At 37.7% G+C, this 14431-nt stretch overlaps 1 protein-coding gene across 2 annotated transcripts in view; it reads left to right on the top strand.

Annotated features, from left to right (window-relative positions):
• The window catches only part of Enox1 (ecto-NOX disulfide-thiol exchanger 1), a 520874-nt gene that overhangs the window by 268996 nt on the left and 237447 nt on the right, over positions 1 to 14431 (top strand). The gene's annotated exons all lie outside the window — the stretch shown is intronic.

Raw genomic sequence — 14431 nt, 5'->3', positions numbered from 1 at the left:
AGTTGCCATGACTGTAAAAAAAAATCAATTAAAAACATTCAACAGTAAAAATAACTACTAGAGTTGACAAAAGTGTTCCTCCTTTTAGTAATTTGTTCCATTTAAGATTCTGGGACTTGTACTGTAAATGAATTTGCCACTTGCCAAATATGCGGCATATAAAAGATAAAAATGTTGGAAATAAGACTTTATCAGATTTGGCTGCCTAGCCTAGCTTTGAACCATGTTCCTTAGATCTCAGCCTCCTGAGTAATAACTAAGATTAAAAGTGTGACCCATTGGTGTCTATCTTTTATAATATTCTCAGGTATAAAAATAGAAGTGAATAATGAGCTACCTTTTGTTCTGGTCATTCTGAAAGTCAAGTTTGTAGGGCTACTCCTCCTGCCCTCCTCCTTCCTCCCTGCTTCCACCCTCCCCACCCCCATTCATCTTTATTCCTGTTGTATTTGGTGGGATTTGTGCCAAGTTTAGTTTTCAGTCTACTTTTGTAACTGAGTATGCATTCTCAGAAAATAGAGTTTATGTCAGAAATTTTGACACCCGATCCCTTATAGCTGCTTTACTGCCTGTCACCACACTGCTTAGGCTGTGTGATGTGTAGATTCGGCAGAGAAATACTTTTCAGTCTTAGCTCTCATATGTTTATTAGTAGAATGTGTTCAGGGAGCATGCTTACATGTTTAGTATGTGATTATTAGTGCTATTTTCTTAACTGAATTTCTGGGTTTTATAAACGTCTGTCAGAATGCTAGGTCTGCTGGTGGCTTGAGAAAGCTCAGCATGCGTATGAATAAATACTGGACTCTGTCCATGCATTTTACTTCCAGTTGTTTCACCAAGATTCAACTCAAATGACCACCAGGCCTGCAGTCTTCCCTGCCTTCCACTCCCTTTTCTCTATATTCTTTTAAATTTCTCCTGCCGTGCTGTTTGAGTGGTCATGTGTTGCCTTACTTTGTGCTGAGCTTAGAAGGTCCTTCTTTCTCCAATGACCTTAAAGGATAACCTTGCCGGATGCAGAAATCTTGGAGCTGGAATGGAGGCACTGGGTTTTGATGGCAGCCCATCAAACTCTGTGAAGGAACACAGGAAATGTATCTAGTGACAGACATGCTGTCTTCCTTCCATATTTTTATTTTATTTTCCTTTTATTCAAAAAAACCACAAGATGTTTTTAAAGTGTCAATTAGACCATCAAATAGCTTAGCAGAAGAAGATGGGCCACGATCTCAGATTATAAGTTTTTCAAATAATACTTGAGAAAACAAGCATTACAATTTGGAATGGAAAAGTGAAAAGATAAGCATGGTTCTTGGAGGATGCTATCAGTAGCAATTTCATTTTGAATAAATGGAAGCCATAATCTACATTGTTTTAATTTAATGAGAAGGTACTATCTTCAATAGCATTGAGAAAACAAAATTAAATGAACAAGACAAGGCAGGAAACAAAGCAGCTAAGTGTTAGGAACTTAGAAAAATCTTAAATTTCAAGTGTACTCTTAGTACTGGAGACAGACATAAATAATTAAGGAAAAAGTCTCAAGGATGCTTGTATAAGAGACAAAATTAATATAGGGAAGCCTCCCTAATTTGGATGAAGTAGAATGAGCTCACTTGTTGAAATGAAGCAATGTTTAATTTTAAGGGCAGTTGTGCACTCTCAACTAATACAGTAAAACAAACTTGTGGTAGATGAAATTCTCCATTGCAACAACAGATGCCTTCCCCCTCCTGCCTCATCAATCCCTAATTTGCCTCTAATTGTTTTACTCATAGGAGGACCCACTCTTGGAGTAACTGCAAAAGTTTGGATTCTACCCAGAATAAGCAACAATATTAATGTTGCAAGCAATGAATTCACCTAAAGTCTGTGGTAAAATTAATGTGAATATAGGTGTCCTAAAGGACTTCTTTGAATTTATTGCCAATTAAATTGAAAAAAGGGATTGAGACTACAAGTATATTAGTGGTTTAACCCAGAAAGATGACTTGTAAATGACTTGTGATTTTATTTTTCTAACAGTAAGGTCTCTCTCAAGGGAAAGGGTAGAAAGACATCCATAAGCAGAGCACCTGAGTCACTGCAAGCATTTTCACTCAGACAAAAGTTATAGAATAGAGACAGCCAGCAACCCCAACTTCAGGAGAGAGAAAGGGAAGGGAAGAGGAGTAATTTTCATTCCACTTTCTCTTCCCTGTTCAGCCCAGAACTTGGCATGCATCCAGAATTTCTTTAATTTTATCTCTAGCTTCTGTTGATAAAGATGTGTGGCTGGAGGGAGGAGAGAGGAATCCCTTTCTAAATAGACAAAGAACTGCATAGTTGCATGAAAGTCCTTTCTCCGAATTCTTTGCTGAAATATGGACAACACTTCAACAAATATTACAAGCAAATATTTTCCAGATAACTTTTCTGAGACTGTTTCTATTTATTTTTTTCAGACACAAATACTTTTTTTCCCCTGAACAATGAAATCACTATTAGAAATCCTGCCGAGCCAGCCGGCAGCGAAAAGGGAATCCTGATTGAGGGGGGTGAGGATTAAAGAAAAAGAAAAAGACAAGACAAGAGAAAAAAGACAAGAGGCAAAGATGGGGTATGGGAGGTCTGCATCTGGAGATTGAAACTCAAGACTGTAGCCATGTTTATTCTTAAATTCCAGTTTATATACAGTTTGACAACCAGGAAATAGCATAGGATTAACTAAGATATAAGAAAACAGGAAGGCCCTGAAATTGGTAAATAACAACAGACAGTAAAACAAGATATGGTTGAATGGTTTACATAACAGACTCTTGTTGACATAATAAAACATCTCGGGATTAGTACTGTCCTTCAAGTTCAAGTAAACCATGTCCTTGCATGTCCTTGAGATAACAACATAGCCAGAGGTTAGGACGAACTTTGTTGTTGGCTCCCTAAGCCATGACCTTGCATGCCCTTGAGAGTAAGCCAGTAAGGGTGAATTTCGATGTTGGCTCCCGACAAGAAATCCCATCCTAAAATTTAACATAGAGTATAATTCTCCCATCAAAATTAAATAAAGATGAGCTTGGGGAATAGAATGCACTTTTTTTTCAAATTTTACAAGTTTCATTTGTCATTTTAAAACTATTCATGAATATCTATATATCTAAAGCCAGGTGCTAGTGGCTCATGCCTGTAATTCTGGGTATTCAGGAGGCTGACATATGTAGATCGTGGCTTAAAGCCAGCCCAGGCAGGAAGGCCATGAGACTCTTAACCCCAATTAACCACCAAAAAGACAAGCTGTGGCTCAGTGGTAGACTGCCAGCCTTGAGCAAAAATGTTAGGGCACAGCGTCCCAGCCTGAGTTTAAGCCCTAGTACTAAAACAATCTATAGGCAGGTAGGTAGGTAGGTAGGTAGATGGGACAGACAGACAGGACAACTTAAAGGATGACAATCATAGTAAAATTAAACAATTATTTTTCAATATTTTGGAGCTCAATTTTCTCACCAAAAACATTGTTAAGTTGAAAGTAATAGGTATGATTTCATGAAATTCCACTTGTATTTAAAAGTATCTTATAAAACTGGCAAAACTTGTATATCTTGTAGAAAACATAACAGCAAAATCTATATTTACTTACTATTTTTGTCTTAGTAATATGAGACATAAATCTTGTAGAAAATTTTGCTATTTTTTTTCTGTCTGAGATTTTCTGTTCTTTGTGAAAAATACTGTTGCTAAGTATATTGATTGAAGATGTTAAAATTAAAGTTCAGAAATGACTATTGGTCATGGTGATGAGATAAGCAATATTAACCTGCGTGTGTGTGCTATACTTGGAACATTTCTTTACTAAAGTTTCTTTATATAGCCTCATCACACTGAGGTACTAGAAGGCATATATACAACATGGTTAGTTACAGGCTGTTATTTAAATTATTGCTGAAGAAATCCATAAGAAAATTAAAGTTGCCTCCATGTGAATTTCCAAAAATACTGTAATGTGTATGAGCACAGTACCAGCAAGTACTCTCCTTCTCTTCTCCTTTCCTGTTTTTTTTGTTTTGTTTTGTTTTTTTGTCCCAAGGCCTACCTCTGTTGAATGCTGTGGTATTGGACAGGCTTTCTTTTCTGGGCTCTGCGTGTTCCATGCTGTGGGTTAGCATTTTCCTGGAATGAAAGTCAAGGAAGTACTATTTCTAAAAATACATCATGAGTTTTTACTATACATAAAAAATATATATTATTCCCTTTCTACTAGCTCATTCACTTAGGGATCCTAGTAAATAACATGCAGAAAAGAATTGGCAGATCTAGTTTTATCCATTCAAACAACTTAATGATTGTTTTAACAAAGTATGAAAACATTGTTCTTCTCTGTTCTGGGAAGTTTCATTTTTGTGAGGCTTTTATGCCCAAAGACAGCCTTCTTTCTAAAAACAGTGACTGAAACATTTATTTAGTGTTGTTTGTACTCACTTCCCTGTTCACATATTAACAGTTGTAATCCTTTAACAGTTACAGTTCCTAAATAGTAGATATTGCTTTTTACTTTATTTTTTTTAAAGAAGGACATATAGTCTTAGACAATTAAAAAAGATTAGTAGCTTGTATATTGAAAATGCTTTCTCTTTTCCTTCTTTCCTCCTTTACTGTGAAAGATTTGGCTCCTAAGATTTTCTTTTATTAATTTTTTGGCACTGTATTGGACATGTTTAACCGTGGAGACAAACTGAAAGAAATTTACAGTGCACACTCAACCTCACCTTTGTTCCGGCCATTCATGAGCCAAATGTCATTTTCTAAGTTGGGATGATTGAATCATACAGTAATGGAATATGTTCATTTGAGGGGAAATGGAAGAGGAGGAGTATTCAGGAATTCTATATATTTACAACTTTTCTGTAAATCTAAAATTATTCCAAAGTAGTACATTATCCAAATGGAAATAATAATAAAATGAAACAAATAAAACAACTGTCAGCAAAGGTCCTGTGGCCAGTACAGTGCCTACATACTGACTGTCCTGCTTCTCATTCATTTATCATCCCCCTCCCTGCTGGGAGCCCAGGCTTCTCTGATGTGTGTTTTGGAAACTAAAACCTTATAGGATAAATCCTTTTTTTTTTTTTTTGACATGGCTTCTGGAACTGTCACATTCTCCCTCTTTCTTGCCTTTTATCTTCATTGTTTGTTGAACTGATATTCTCCATATTTATTTTCTTTATATAACTGGAAGGCAATTTCATTGCTTCAAGCCAGCCATGACCTTCTTGTTGATTTTGCACATGATTTTCTTTCAGCTGGGATGATGATTCTCAAACTTAGGCACCCTCAAAATCTCTTCAGAAATCATCTTAGAATTCAGCTTGAACAAGCCTTCTCTTGAGAGGCTCTCATGGAAGAGGAACATCATGAAATCATTTTCCTAGTAGTTTCCAGTTGAGTCTAACTTTAATAGCTTCAAAAACAAGTCTTGGCTTTTCAGGAGTTAATAGTAGTTCAGCCAGGATGTGTATGTAAGATATGCAGAGTGGCTAGGCTTCTTCCTAAACAATAGAAGTTCTGCATGGTTTGTACTTTACAGTAAGTGAACTAGGTCCTTTGCTATTGAAGGAGTTATCAGTAAAGCTAGCAGCATGCATTTATCTTCATTAGCCATTCCAAGATGATGCTTTCTGATGCAGGTGGCCCAACGATGCTCAGGCATTTTAATTTGCCAATTATTGTACCCATGGCTAAGAACGGATAGTGATTAGGTTCACATTTTGCTCACTGGACAGCTTAATGTTCTTGTCACCTTACATTGGGTTTTAAATGTGCAAAGCACAAAGAATGTCAAACATGTTTCTCAGACTTGCAGAGGTGGGATTCAGGTGTAGTAACTTGAATTGCTTGTGCATACAGAAATTAAAGGGCTGCTGGATGATTAATAACAGAACAAGACAGTGTAGCAAAAGGGCACCCAGGAAAGGAACACAAGTCTGTGAGAGCATGGGGAAAAAGGTGTGTAAGTTTCAGATGCATCTTTTCCTTTTGTGGACTCTGAATGCTAACTTGTTGGTTTGGATTAGTGCCGTTTTAGGAAAGAGGGATTGGTATGATCTTATATATAAAGTGGCACTCAACCTTAATAATTGCCTTCCTTGAGCATTCTAAGACAACATAGGTCATGCGAAACAGAGAATGAGATGCTTTGATTCTTTTCACATAATGAATATCTGCTGAATTATGTTTTGGAAAAATTTGCTCCAGCCATTGCTCACTAATGCCTTCTTTTTAAAAATTGTCATAGAAAGTAGAAACGTTTCCACTGGAAAAATCCAAAACACATGGCAGTTTTGTCTGATGTTCTTTTACCTAATTGCCTGGGAGTGAAGTTGACTCATTTATGGGACTTAACGTAGAATCATTATTAGCAGAAAAGATTATTTATCATTTTAAGAAGGCATTGGGAAATGCCAGGCACACAGCATTCCAAACATTTACTTTATTTGCTAGCCTCCTGAAGAATTTGTTTGCGTATAATGTTGTTCATGCCACTGATAAGAGAAAATGTATTTAATAACTACTCAGAATTAATATGCCATAGTATGCATGGATGCCTAATTTAATTTATCTCTGATTAAGCCTATTATGTTTGAGATCACTTTACAGAAGAGATTTTTTTTGCTAGCTGTAAGCTTATTTGAATTGTAATATAAATTAATAATGTGTGAAATAACCAGTGGTGCCTACTTCTAAATGGTAATTTTGCCAACTGAATTCCTGAGTTGATGCTTGCCCAGATCATCCATTGGCAGGAGTTAATGTCTTACATGAAGACCATTTATTGGGAAAATATGAACATTAACAAGGAGGCAATGACAAATAGAACAGTGATGCTTTACTTCCAAATTCCAGATAAAGGCCATCACATTATAAAAGTAATTTGAAAATTAATGATTGATTACTGCTATGACATTTAAAATATCATGCACCTCTTGCATGATTTTCTTTTGCTAAATCGATTTCCTCTTCATTAAAACCTCATTGGATCAAATATAGCATGGAACTTGGGAATTTGGCTGGGGTCTACAGAGCCTCTGTCTTCGAAGGGGCTGTGATATTGCTGTTCAGTGATTGTTCTCTGTGCTGAGGAACAATGTGCCTGATCATTATGCTCGTGCTGAACTACCTGTGTATCATTGGCCAGACTAAAAGTGGTTTTGATGGTTATCACCCAACAGTGATTGACTTCAACATTTGTCCTTTGCTTAGGAGTTGCCCTTGTATACAGCTATATGCATCCCTAGATATAGTTTGCTCAGAACATGAATTTTGTGTACACACACACACACACACACACACACACACACACGATGTCAGTAGCTGGTGATGATGGCTAATCAGAATGCTGATATGACAGAAGAAATACATATAGCACTTATTTATTCACCCATGCAAATCAATATAGTTTGTGCTTCTTTGTTTTGTTTTAAACATTAAGTAGAAACTTGCATGCAGTATTTGAGATGACATGAAGTAGACTTTTGTTTGCTACATGTCTAGTTTGTTTGCTCTTCGTACAGCTATAGTTTGAACCTCAATGTATGTAAGATATTGGTTCAGTTGCTTATGTGAGCCTCAGCTAGTGCACATATGTGTTGATGTTGGGGCCTTGCCTTCAGGCCTATTAAGCCAGGGAATCACATCGTTTTTAGAAAGCTAACCAGATGATTCTAGTAAGAAGCCGGAATTGAAATCTCTTGATATGAAGGAAACTTAAAGGTCATTAAATCCATCAATCCATCTGGTGTTTGATTGCTTTCTACAGCTGTTTAGCAATGAAAGAAGAGTACTTGTACTGAGGGAATTGAAATTGCAACTCTGATGGTGGTATCCATGCCACACCCAGCCCTTTCATTCTGCCACTTGAGATGACCCACATTTTGATTTGTAAAGAAATGTCCTAACTATAATTCCACTTTGAGAGACATTCTTCAGCACTAGGCAAAACAAGACCCTTTGTTGCCCTGATGCCAACACATTTACTTGTGTAGATACTACAGAGTGGTTTTTGATCAAGTTTCTTTTGAGAAAAAGGGGAGGCCTATTCTTTTGGGTAGACATTTAAAATGAACAGATACAAATAATTAGAGAACTTTTAACACTTCTGTAGTCTTGAGATAAAAGAGACATCAGAAGGGAGGGGAGAGAAAAAGAAAACAACAACAGATTTTCAGAGTTCTTGCAGTTAAAATAGAAGAGGGGAATTTATGGCATGCAATTAAACAACATCAAAAATATACCTCTGTTTTTTTCTCTGCTGTGTGGATAAATTAAGAATGATTTTGGAATGTAAGAGGCATTAGGAAGATCCTAAATATATAAGTATAATGAATGAAGCTGTAAGTTCCTTGAGGAGAGTTGTTTGTACAAAAGAGAAAACAAAGACTCATTGGAGGTTACATAGAAGGTTTCTGACAGCTGGTGTCTGATTCCTTGATCTTTCTCTGGTAGAGTCTTTGAAACTTCATTTCTGCTACACATCCTTTTATTCTGAGCGGCATTTAACACAGTCCTTCCTTGGACATCATAGTAAATGTTGGTAAATTGACATAGCAAAAGTAAAAGTATTTAATGGAATAACTGTACTAGCTTAATGTATAATGAGAGAACTCAAGAGTACTCATCAGGGCTGTGAATATGGCCTAGTGCTTGCCTTGTATACATGAAGCCCTGGGTTCGATTCCTCAGCAGCACATATATAGAAAAGGCCAGAAAAAGGCACTGTGGCTCAAGTGGCAGAGTGCTAGCCTTGAGGAAAAAAAAAAAAAGCCAGGGACAGTGCTCAGGCCCTGAGTCCAAGCGTCAGGACTGGAAAAAAAAAAAGAAAAAAAGAAGAGTACTCATCATGAATACCTATTTTGAGTTGTATTTCATGGTCCCCAACAGCCTTGAAACCTAAGGATTAACTCACCCCACAGTTTTGTCAGTTTTTGTCACATTAATCACTGGGCAGTCAGTCTGATCACTACATGGCTGATTCATTTCATTCATTGATTGCCAAAATGGGCAGATGTGTCCCAGCAATCTGACTGTCTTCATAAGCAAATCAAATCAACTATGCACTAATTCAGCCAAAAGCTGGGTGTCCATATGTCTTAGGTATGGATAGAGACACAGAGATGAAATATTAAGTTACATTATGAAATTCCGAGTTTTGTTGAAGTAGTGATAAGTTTTATTCCCCACTCTACAGTTTATATGCTGTGATGAGAGGATGTATCACTAAATAAAACAATTTAATGTTATGTTTTCCTTTCTTCCTTAAGGGAAACACTTAGCTGAAATTGTAAAACTCACAGTAATGTGTCAGAATAGGAACACGTAGATCTACTTATACAGTCTTTTCCATAATAAATTCCATAGTACCTGAAGGGGAAAAAGGGAGGCAGCAATGTGTATAGAAAATAAGGTCACATAAAATCAGATAAAAGAAATTCAGGCAGGAGCCTTGAAGATATTAGTATGCACTGTGGAACATCAAGAATGGGAGTAGGCAGGACAGGAGACGAGAGGACACATTTTTTTTTTTTGCCAGTCCTGGGCCTTGGACTCAGGGCCTGAGCACTGTCCCTGGCTTCTTCCCGCTCAAAGCTAGCACTCTGCCACTTGAGCCACAGCGCCGCTTCTGGCCGTTTTCTGTATATGTGGTGCTGGGGAATCGAACCTAGGGCCTCGTGTATCCAAGGCAGGCACTCTTGCCGCTAGGCTATATCCCCAGCCCGAGAGGGCACATTTTTGAATGATCAGATCTTGGAACTTTTAAATGTGAATATTTGGAGGGGCCTCCTTTAATCTTCAAATTTTGCAGCTAAGCAAACTGGATTTTTTTAAAAGGCTAACCTGTAGTGAAATACGTTCTTTAATTCTGCCCTGTCTTTCTTTTCTCCCATTCTCATGTCCCTCGCTCTAATCACCTGTAAGCACTTTCCCTTCCATTGTTCAGTAGATGACAGTGGCTTCCAGAGCTCTTCCATGGATCAACAGGGCTCTGATGCCTGAACACAGAAGTGAAACAATGCTTTCATTCCTCTTTTCTTTATTGTGCCTTGAGAAATGATGTGCCATCTACCTCCAAGTGATTATTGATACAAGCTTCTGAAGCCAAGAGAGCAATGAGGCAAATCTACATGGAAGGATTTACTTTGTCTGATGCTCCCGAGAAAATCACAGAATTAAAAATTCTCCCTTGAGACTTACAGTGATACTGGCAATGCTTTCCTGGTCGTCCTTTTGAGAGAGATAATAGCTGATTTGAGGTAACACATAAAGTTCTCTAGATGATCCAGAGCAGGATGAAATATGCAGTAAGTATACAACTGCGACGTAAAATGAAGACTTCTAGTCTCCTTAGATTGAATATGTTTTTTATGTCTTCTTATTCCAGGAATCTCAGTAAAGTTATGGAAAATGAGTAAAAAACAAAAGCTATCAAGTAGAGAAACACAGAGCAGGTAGGAGAGCACAAGTAGTATATGCTTCAAAACAAGATTGGTCAGGGGCTGGGAATGTGGCCTAGTGGTAAAAGTGCTTGCCTAGCATGCATGAAGCCCTGGGTTTGATTCCTCAGCATCACATATACAGAAAAAGCTGGAAGTGACATTGTGGCTCAAGTGGTAGAGCTAACCTTGAGCAAACAGAAGCCAGAGACAGTATTCAGGCCCTGAGTTCAAACCCCAGGACTGGCAAAAAAAAAAAGAAAAAGACCGGTCAGCCAATTTGTTGATGGATGGCACAGTGACTGAAGAGGAGCTTAGGTGTTCTATAGACACCCCTGGCGACACTTAAGAGCAGTGAGACTAGAAAAGGCCCATGTAGACAAAATGGGCATTAGAATTGGTTAGTACTGAAACATGGTATGTGAATAGTTGGACCCTGTTCCCTCCTTGCCTCACACTGGTCTGTAAAGTCCCTCTCATTCCTTCTCCAGTCTTGAGCCGCATCCATCAGAGATGCTCAGGACCCAAAGAGCAAGGTCCAGGGAAGCTCCAGAGTGAGCAGATGAGACCAACTCGCACTGCTCCCAAACACAGTGCCCAAGGTGCCTGCAACCAGGGGCTGGCTCATAGGCAGGGATTTGAGAATTTGATTCCTCACTAAAAAGGCTAGATTCTCAGCCCAGCAACCACATGGGAATGCCTGCCAGGTAATAAACACACTGTGCCCTCAAGACATTCCTTGGAAAGTGGACTCACCAAATATTAATGAGTTTCTTATCTCCCATATATAATTTCATGTTTTGTAGATAGATAAGTAAATAGACAGATAGATTGATAGAATGTATAAATGTCTTTAATATAAATGAAGAGTGAAGAGTCACTAACATTTAGGATAGCTCTCCAATATAAAATATAGAGTAAAATATAAACACCAAAGGAGCAAGAGATAAGGGTGTTCAGAGGAGATAAGAAAAACTATGAAGAGACAAATAGAACAAAGACCAAAAAGTACAAGAAGAAGTTTCAAGAGAACAGTCTAGATTTCAAGGGTCCAGAAAATACCTAGAATGGTGAATAAGAAAAGTTCCTCATCGTATTTCAGTTCTCCAAACAGTTGTACTACAAAGGAAGACTCCAAACACTTTTTTTTTTGTTTTTAAATTTTTAATTTTTTTTCTTATTTATTGTCAAAGTGATGTACAGAGAGGTTACAGTTTCATATGTTAGGCATCGGATATATTTCTTGTACTGTTTGTTACCTCCTCCCTCATTCCTTTTAGAAATAAAACAAGTCAACAGTCAGGGATATTATTGGCATGTGACCTACCTGTTGTAATACTGGTAGCCAGAGGCAAGGAAGCACTGCCTAAATATTTTGGAGAGAAAATTCTGCCTTACTTAGAATTCTAATACAAGCTGAACTAGGAAAAAAGTGAGTAGAGATTATTTTTAGACACACAAAGTCTTAGCAAATGTAACTCATATGTACCTTTCCCCCGGAAGTCACAAGAGAAAATGCTATACAGAAATAGGATATAGATCAAGAAAGAAGAACTAGAAAATGGAATACCCAAAAAGAAAAAAATTCACAGGGATTTTGCCAATTGGTGTTAAAAAAAAAATAAGTAGCCATAGGCAGTAGTATGGGGAACCAAAATACCAAGCAGATCACATTGAATCTTTTTTTTTTTTCTTTTTTTTTGGCCAGTCCTGGGGCTTGGACTCAAGGCCTGAGCACTGTCCCTGGCTTCTTCTTGCTCAAGGCTAGCACTCTGCCACTTGAGCCACAGTGCCACTTCTGGCCATTTTCTGTATATGTGGTGCTGGGGAATCGAACCCAGGGCCTCATGTATATGTGGCAAGCACTCTTGCCACTAGGCCATATCCCCAGCCCCACATTGAATCTTTTTAAGGGAACAAAGATTGGACAGATTAACTTGTTGAGGTGAACATTTTGTTTTAAGATTTTAATAGAGGTTTTGTAGTTCATTTGGAGAGTTCAGAATCAATTAGTAAAAGCAGTAAGAAAGAGAAGGACATAAGCAATGATAGGAAAAACAAGAGATTGAGCAAGATAAAAAATGTTCTTTTAAGCTACTTGGTTCAATAGTGAATGTGATTATGAGACCACAGTAGTGTAAATGCAGAATATGGATTGAATCACAAATTGGTCTTTCAACCACCGGTAAAAGCAAGAAACAAAAATGACATAGATGCACAAAATTTTGCTAATTATTTTTTTAGTCTCTAAGAAATTATTACCATCTTGACGATGCTTAAATCTAGAGAAGCAAGTATAAGAGTTGAGACTATGATCTCTTCTCGGTGAGTCCAGCCTCCTTCAAGGCATGAAGGGTTGTGCCAGAGTTTACTCACTGGAAAATAAATACCTTTTATAATGAAAGCAAAAAAAGAAAGAAAAAAGATGTCATTTCCTCTGAGGCACAGGATGGGGAGTGATAGGGAGGTGATTACTGGCTATTTGGTTATAAGCTTTATGATGAAACTATGGGCATAAAATACTATGATAACTATTAAGTTGGTATTAAAAAATTAGTGGAACCTGAAATAGAAGTTATAAAACTAAAGTATACACTCCCACACACATAAAAGCCTCATGCCTGCAATCCCAGCTTCTCAGAGGATGGAGATCTGAGGGTAGAGGTTGGAAGCCAGCCTAGGCAGGAAAGTTCATGGGACTCTTTTCTCCAATTAATCACCCAAAACCCTGAAGTGAAACTATGTCTCAGGTGGTAAGAATTCTAGCCATGAGCAGAAAAGCTCAAGCATAGCACCCAGGCCCTGAGTTCAAGCATGCGCACACACACACACACACACACACACACACACACACACACACTTAAAAATTGTTCCATTTTCCTAATCTCTTTCAGAATTCATTTATCCCATGTTTAATAACAACCTAGGAATCTAGGGTCCTCTACTATTCTTAACTCCAATGATTTCTTGTCATTGACATGTACTCCTCACATTCTGTATTTAACCTATATGGAACTAATCTTATAAAGTCTGTATTTTCCATCATCTGGCCTTTACACTTACCCAGAACATAAACATATTCACATATACTCACATATGTTCCTTCCCAAAGTATCCTTTTAACACCAGTTTACATTTGACTCTCTGAAGAACAAAAGGGCCTCCAAATAATCATGTTTCTCTTCTCTTTATTCCTACTCTTTTCCTTTTGGCACTTCTTAGATGGCACTGCTTTGAATCATGATTGTTTGTCCCTGTCTTTTCTTCATGCAAAATTGGGCAACAAGGGCAGGCACTGTATGACACGGATCCTTCTTTCTCCTCCAGCACCTGGCAAAGTACTGATTTCCACGTATTGCCTTTGATATTAATTAAATGAATAAACCAATCTTCCATTAAATGTGAAATCTGTTCAGTCATATGGCCCAGTGCTAAACATCTGCATCTGCATAAATAAATATTATTAGAAACTAAAGACTCCTTTGTTTTAAGGTTGTTTGTGTATTTTCCATCTAAGAAAAGTGCTCCTGCACAGAGCCTAGAGGATAAGCTATCCCCCTGAAGTTTTGTCTTAGGCTTTCCTTGTGGGGAATATGGAAAACCTACCATCATGAAAGTTTAAGTTTTTGACAGGGTAGCCCTCACAAAAGAAAATGTGGCAGGCAAGATATCCCCTCACACTTGACCTTGGACCTGGTGGACAATACCAACAGATGTGGCAAGATAAAGGAAAGCCCTCCTCAGGCAGGAACATGAAAATAGAGAGGAAGCCCACACATTCTCAATGCTAGAGCAAGGTCACCTGGATGGGAAGTGGCACAGGTTCTCACACCTACTCTAAGTCCCTTTCTATTCAGTCAAACTATATCCTGTTAACCCCAGATATTTTCATAATCATACAAATCATCATCTGAGAAATTATATAACAGGATTACTAACATCGATTACAAAATTTACATAATGCC

This window comes from Perognathus longimembris, chromosome 3 (genome assembly GCF_023159225.1).
Source record: "Perognathus longimembris pacificus isolate PPM17 chromosome 3, ASM2315922v1, whole genome shotgun sequence".
Lineage (NCBI taxonomy): Eukaryota > Metazoa > Chordata > Mammalia > Rodentia > Heteromyidae > Perognathus > Perognathus longimembris.
This window is presented reverse-complemented; position numbering and strand designations above follow the sequence as displayed.